The sequence below is a fragment of the Carassius carassius genome, chromosome 24, assembly GCF_963082965.1.
Source record: "Carassius carassius chromosome 24, fCarCar2.1, whole genome shotgun sequence".
NCBI lineage: Eukaryota > Metazoa > Chordata > Actinopteri > Cypriniformes > Cyprinidae > Carassius > Carassius carassius.
Genome location: NC_081778.1, coordinates 27,037,223 through 27,044,137, shown reverse-complemented (window position 1 = coordinate 27,044,137; position 6,915 = coordinate 27,037,223).

Sequence of the window (6,915 nt, the reverse complement as noted above, 5' to 3'; positions counted from 1 at the left end):
GTTATTTAAATATATACCATTCAATTGATTATTCTCTCTTTTTGTTCCAAAAGCGTACGACTGACTAATTTCTGTGGAATCGCATTTTGAACTTTGGCTGTATAACACGTAGTGACTATGGACTGTCAAGCTCCAAAAGAACAAAGAAAGCACAATATAAGTAGTCCATAGGAACCATTTTCTATATTTCAAAACTTCTGAAGCTATACAATAGCTTAGTGTAAGCAAAATCAAATTTAAGTTAGTATTCTCTGAAAAACGTCCCCGTCATTTTACCTTGGATATCATATTTGCATATTTAAACTTGCTGGTTAAACGTGTTTACATCACATTCAGGGTTATTGTTGTTAACTAAAACTAAAAAACTATTAAAAACATGTTTGTTAATTGAAATCCAATCAAATTATTAAAATGAAAAACTTACAAGTTAAATGTCTTGGCAACTAACTGAAAATTAAGGTGAATCACTACAATTACTAATCAGAAATAAATAAAAACTAAAATGAACTAAAAATAAAACTGAAATAAAAATAAATGCAACCTTAGTGATATTTAAATAATAATAATAAAAATGACAAATTTACAGCCAAATCTCAAATTAAAATTGAAACTGAATTTATATGAATATAAAACAAATGCTAATTCAAATTATATATAAAAACTAATAGTACATAAATAATACTAAGTAATGCTAACACTGGTGACATGCAAGAACCAATGGTGTTTCGGCATTATTAAGATGATATATCAAAAAATTCATGTAGCATACTGAAATGAGAAACAAAGAAATTCTAACCATTTGAATGAATACATTTTAGTTTTTACAAGATTCCTTGGTTTGTGCTAGTGAAAATCAGTGGAAGTTAAAGCAGAGCTCAAAGTAAAGAAAGGACACCAAGTGGACGCCCACAATTTAGAGAGTCAAGTAAGATTACTACTTGAGTCCTGTCTGGAAATGTGATCACCGCTGGAGAGGCACAAGGAGGATGGGACAGGAGCGGCCGAGTAGAAACACCATTAAAGAGATGTTAGTGTGCTTCGGTCCCTGCAGCTCGCAGTGTTGCATGTACACTGGAGACCTGCGACTCTTGGTGGCTTTTACCACTGCACGCTCACCGCTAAAACCCCAACAACATCGGTGTGATGCTGCAAAAAGGATTTCAGCATCATAGACATCCGCTCTCCGAACCATTCTCTGTCACACCCTTTCCCCTGTGGGATGGGCCACTCATATTCTTCCTTCACAAGTGTGTTCAACCACATTAGAACCGTTTTTAATCACCAGGCTTCTCTATTATTCATGGCTGTGGCAAAGTCAAACATTCCCATTTAAAGATTTTACACTTGTTTGACCAGGAGAATGTCCGATAGTCATGTACGGACAGGAGAGTGGAGGGGAGAGGAAGGACAGACGCAGTCTCCTTTTTCTGCAGTTTGCTATTGCCAATGCGAGAGGGAGGAAAAGAGATAAATAGAGCTGAAAGACAGATACAGTGAGAGAGATCCAATCACGTCTCTGATGGGGACCTTAGAAGTGTGTGGGGAGCACATGCTGACCGGTGTGACCATGGAGAGACGGGCTGCCCATGCCAACGCTTTTATCACACATTCACTCTGTCCCACATCAAACAAACACGCTCTGGAAGGACACTGACGTGGGCAGATATAGGACGGTCCTAAAGGAAATATTGCTATAATAATATTAACTATATTAATGTAATGTTAGATTTCAGTTTGGTGGATTGCTTCAGACACAAAAAAAAATTAATAAAAACTAAAAAGAGCTTATCCGTCTGTTTAAAGTGGCAGAGAGCTTAGAGAGCAGTCTTATTTAAACTGTCAGAATAGGTATTTGTGCAGTGCAACGCTGTAATGAGGCATTGAGCAGTTTAAACAGACTGATAAGCTTTTTTTCCATTATATTTGCACTTTGTTTTTTTCACTGGTTTGCACTCTATCTGCCATCAGTGCCAAGTGCTATATCTATCCTTTTTATGAAAATTTCATGCTCAAGAAACATTTCTTACTATTATCAGTGTTAAAAACTTTTTTGGAAACCTTTTCATTTTCCAGAATTATTTGAAGAATAGAAAGTTCAAAAGCAATTCTTTGAAATAGAAATAAAAATTATACATTTCTTTACTGTAAAGTTTGACAAATGTAATGTGTACTTGTACTACTTGAATATATTTTGATATTCTTTTCATTTTAATATATTTAATATATTTTTATTTTAATAATCAGGCAATTACCTTGCCAGTCACCATCCATTGTCTGAGAACCACTGTTTTATGGTAATTCAAATATGATCTCTACAATGAATGAATGCAACAATTACACAATTGTTCAAAACTGAGATAAAGCTGTCTTTCTTTATCCCTAATAAATAATTTAACTCAAAGTATCAACAATAACCATAGCAGAAGGTATGGGCGGTGTGAACAAATTAGTGTTATTTGAAACCACATCCATCAGTACTATCAGCGGGCTACTTGTGACATCACAGTGTTAACTAAACCATGAGCATCACTCTGACAAGTTCTCACTCACTCACACAAGACTAATGACTTTCACTCTTACTTGGGACTGTCTTCCCCTCTGATGGTCCCTGTAAAAATTACTGCCACAAGCGAGACGAACAGAAGGGTTTGAGGTGATGAGAAGGCAAGAGGTCAGACCCAGACTTCCTGGGTTGATTTAACTCTGCTTGAGCAAAGACACCTCATTCATTTTTCAGTCCTTAATGAGCCTAATCTGAGATGCGTCTAATACCCTCTAGGCATACACCTCCTCCTTCTCGTCTGAACACTTCTCCTCTACAGTTCGTATTGCCTCCACATAATCCCAAGCATGTCCCCAACAGGCTCTGGTCATGGCCCAGGTCAGGGCAAAAAAAGGCTGAGAAGGGGCTGTTTAGACTGCGGGGTGGAGGAGTGCATTGAGCCGGTGCTGCATTTGAACTTAACCTCCATGTGCCCCAGGACGGACGTGGCAATTAGCACCAGGGTGCAGCAACAAAAAGAACAGCGCAGCGTGAAGCTGGTCTAATTAGTCATATGAACGGAGGCACTGGCTCAGCCACTGCATGCCTGACAGCCTGGTCAGCTCGGAAAAGGCTTGCCTTTGCCTGAAAGCCAAGGGGGAATATGGGGGCACTTCTCACGGGTGAAAACTGGAAAAGCTTCTCTGCTTTCTTTGAACTAGTCTGATGCAACAGGACTTACTTTGCTGCCCTAGAATTTTAAGGTCATTACTAACCATGGCAACTTAGTACAGCTGACTGAATGTTTTACTTTTCCTGTTGAGCCGTCTGAATGGAGGATGATTGTTGTATTTCACGCCTCTGGATTAATCCTGAATATAATTAATCCACTTAACATATAGGCCCAACAGGAATTTTAATACTGACAATATGATTCACACTTCATGATGATAAAAAAAGACATTTAATGTGAATATGCATAAATGGAAACAAAATGTTGACATTTATTTTGTTGCTGCCTATTTCTTTATGGGCAAAAAGCAATACAATATTTTTTAAACACCAACAAAATGAAACCTAAAGTCTGACAGCACAAAAAGTCAAGTGGGTTTAAAAACTGTCCACAAAAATTATTTCAATAGTCATTTATGTGGTATATATTTAGCGTATATATATAAGTATATGCATTCTTGACTAAATAATCTTGAATTATTTAAATAATAATACTTCAGTATTTTAACAATAAACAATATGCATTTCTTCTGATGATCATGACCTGTTAATATTGAGGTGGAGAAGCTATGATCAATTTTTTTCTCTATTTTCACTCAAACAACATTTACATCGAAGAGCACTGATATAGGCCTTAATAAAATATTGAAATCAATTATTTAAGACTTTGTAATAATTTATAATGTTGGGAACATATAACTCACTATACTGATCCTCAAAACCTCACAAGCTTGTGGCCAATATGATTTGGCCTACACGGCATAAATGCATGGAATTAATGCTACTTTAGATGGATTAGTTCCTTAACAATGATCAAAAAAATTCATAACAACACTGTTTACCTATAAATAATTAAGGACAGCACATTAGTTATATTCCAAAGTCTTAATTATGCTCACCAACGTTATATTATCTCCCGTCCGATGTACAGAAATTATTAAAACATTAAAACAAACTTTTTTTGAGACATAATATAGCAAACAATCCCCGAGATGCGTCCGTCAGTCCTGTGTTTTAAACACAGTTCCTGTTTAGATTCCTATTTTGCCAGTATGAAATCGACGCTGGACCAGTGTTGCCAGATGTCGCAATAAAAAAAAGCTAGTTGGATCATCATCATAAAAAGCTTAAAGTTGCATAAAGCATAAAAGATGCTAAATTGTTAATTTAATAACAATGTTTTATTACAATAATCATATCTTCTACACTAAAAGACAACAACAAAAAATAAATAATAATAGGCCTAATTAAAATGTTGCACACATAGACTAGCCTACTGTAGTTATTAATCATAAGTTAGCCTAATAAATAAACAGAATAAAGAGGAAACTACAACCATTAATAATGGCATTATTGCTCTTAAACAGCATTCGGCAAATGATTTGTGGTTGGTCACATCTTTGCCAAGGACTAGCAAAACCGTGACTCTATGTAGCCTAAATCCAAAGTCGCTTATAAAAAGCGGACATGGCAACACTGCACCTGACGAGCATGTGTCGGCTTTATCTTTAAAATTCGCCATGGTCCGGCTCAGGGCCGTAGCCATCTTTTCAGAAGTGAGGGGGACAGAAATCACACACACACACACACACACACACACACACACACATATATATAACATTAAGATATAACATTTCTGTAATCTAGCTATATAGCCTAGGCCTACTAGTCAAAAGTTTTTTAACAGTAAGATTTTTAGTCTCTTCTGTTCACGAAGCCTGCCTTTATTTGATCCAAAGTACAGCAAAAGCAGTAATATTGTGAAATATTTTTACTTTTTAAAATAACTGTTTTCTATTTGAATATATTTTAAATGTAATGTATTTCTGTGATCAAAGCATCATTCCTCCAGTCTTCAGTGTCACATTAATCAGAAATCATTCTTATATGCTGATTATCAATATTTAAAACAGATGAGTAATTTTTCAGCATTCTTTGATGAATAGAAGGATCCACAGATCGGCATTTGTGTGAAATAAAAAGCTTTTGCAACATTATAAACTATATCATTCAAAAGCTTAGTCCGCCCCATTATTTCCCTGGACACTGTTGTCCATATGAGTTTCCTGATATGACTTTCTGCGCGAGAGCGCCCTCCGGCTTCGAGTATGAATGAAACACACACACACACACACACACACACGCACTGCAGGAGAGTTTAGAGCTCTGTGACGTTCATCTCGCCTTCTCGGTCCGAAAAAACATCAGGTCATGCGCAGACTATCATGTCTCTTTGAGTTTAAATCTATATTTATTCACACCAGCTCTTGAAAACCTCTATACAACCACATTTGCCCGAAAAAAATTTTTCTTGATGATAAAAGTGGGGGGGACACGTCCCCCGCGTCCCCCGCGTAATCTACGCCCCTGGTCCGGCTGGCACATCGGCCCTGAAAGTGTGGATAATATTCAGTAAGGAGTTACGCTAAGTGGGAAAGCTTTTAGCACATTATCCGCTGGCAATTGCACAGTAATCAATTTTTTTTTCCAGCCAAGGTCCCTTATAATATATCTGCAGCACTGGATTTGCATTTGAGTGTCGCCTTAATGTGGGTTTAAACGCTGTAGATCTGGGGCTCATGCGTCTCTCCAGAGAGAGTGACATTGAGGTGATTCCTCAAGCGGAAAAAACACAAGAGTCAGCGCTTTTAATATATAGGCTATAGGCCTAAATATTTATATACTGACTCTCACTCGGCTCGAGCACGCGCAGGAAGTGTAGGTATGACTAAACGTAAATGTAATGTTAATGCCACAGCCGACCAGTTGAACCCAGGCTAGGCTTAACGCGACAAACCAGTGCTTTTTGTGTGAAACGTGTTAGTTAAAATCTGCAGTAATGATTTCACCAAGCTTGATCGACATAAGATTACTAAGTGTTTGACTTGACAAAGGGCCTGTGTCTCAGTTTTGGCATCAAGCGAGAGCGTTGGCCTGAGGTGGCGTCTAGACAGGATTTGTTCTTATCAAAAGTTCAAAGAATAACGCAGAGAGAAACAAACAACAACAACAACAACAACAAAAACATAACTGTTACAAATCAGATAGGCTAAGTAATGTTGATGAATCTACGAAAATAAAAACATCGATAATAGGCTAATAATAATTATAATTTATTTAATTATAGAATACAACTATAGGCCTATGTATGTTATTTAGTATTTTTTTCTTTAATTTTGATTGGACTTTTCCGTTCCAATTTATGGTTAGCCTACTAATTAGTCAAATTATTAAATAGGCCTATATCAATTTCCTGATTAGTTTTTTCGCTGGTTTGTAAAGACAGGACTGTGTCGTTACAAACAAGCGACAAAATCAAGAAACTGATAGGCCTAAATGTTGTTTTTCTCTTTCCAATATTTATATTTATAGCAGCATAACTGGCGAGTTTACAATTCTTAGAATACAATTTTACTGGCTAAATGTATTAATGATTTAAAAACGTCTGGATGGAGGTGTGTTTTTGTCGGAGATAAATGTTCTAAGTAGTAATGGATTATGTCATAGCTAGCCTACTCAAAAATGTGGGAACTTACAAGACAAATAAAACAAACAGGCTATAATTAGTTTAATTATAGCTTGGTGATAAAACATTTGTCATGGGAAGTATGTATTCCCTTACAAGATGTGTACATTTAAGTTTTCATGCATGATGGAAGGTTATACACGTGTAGACAGATGTGACGTGTTTAACACTGATG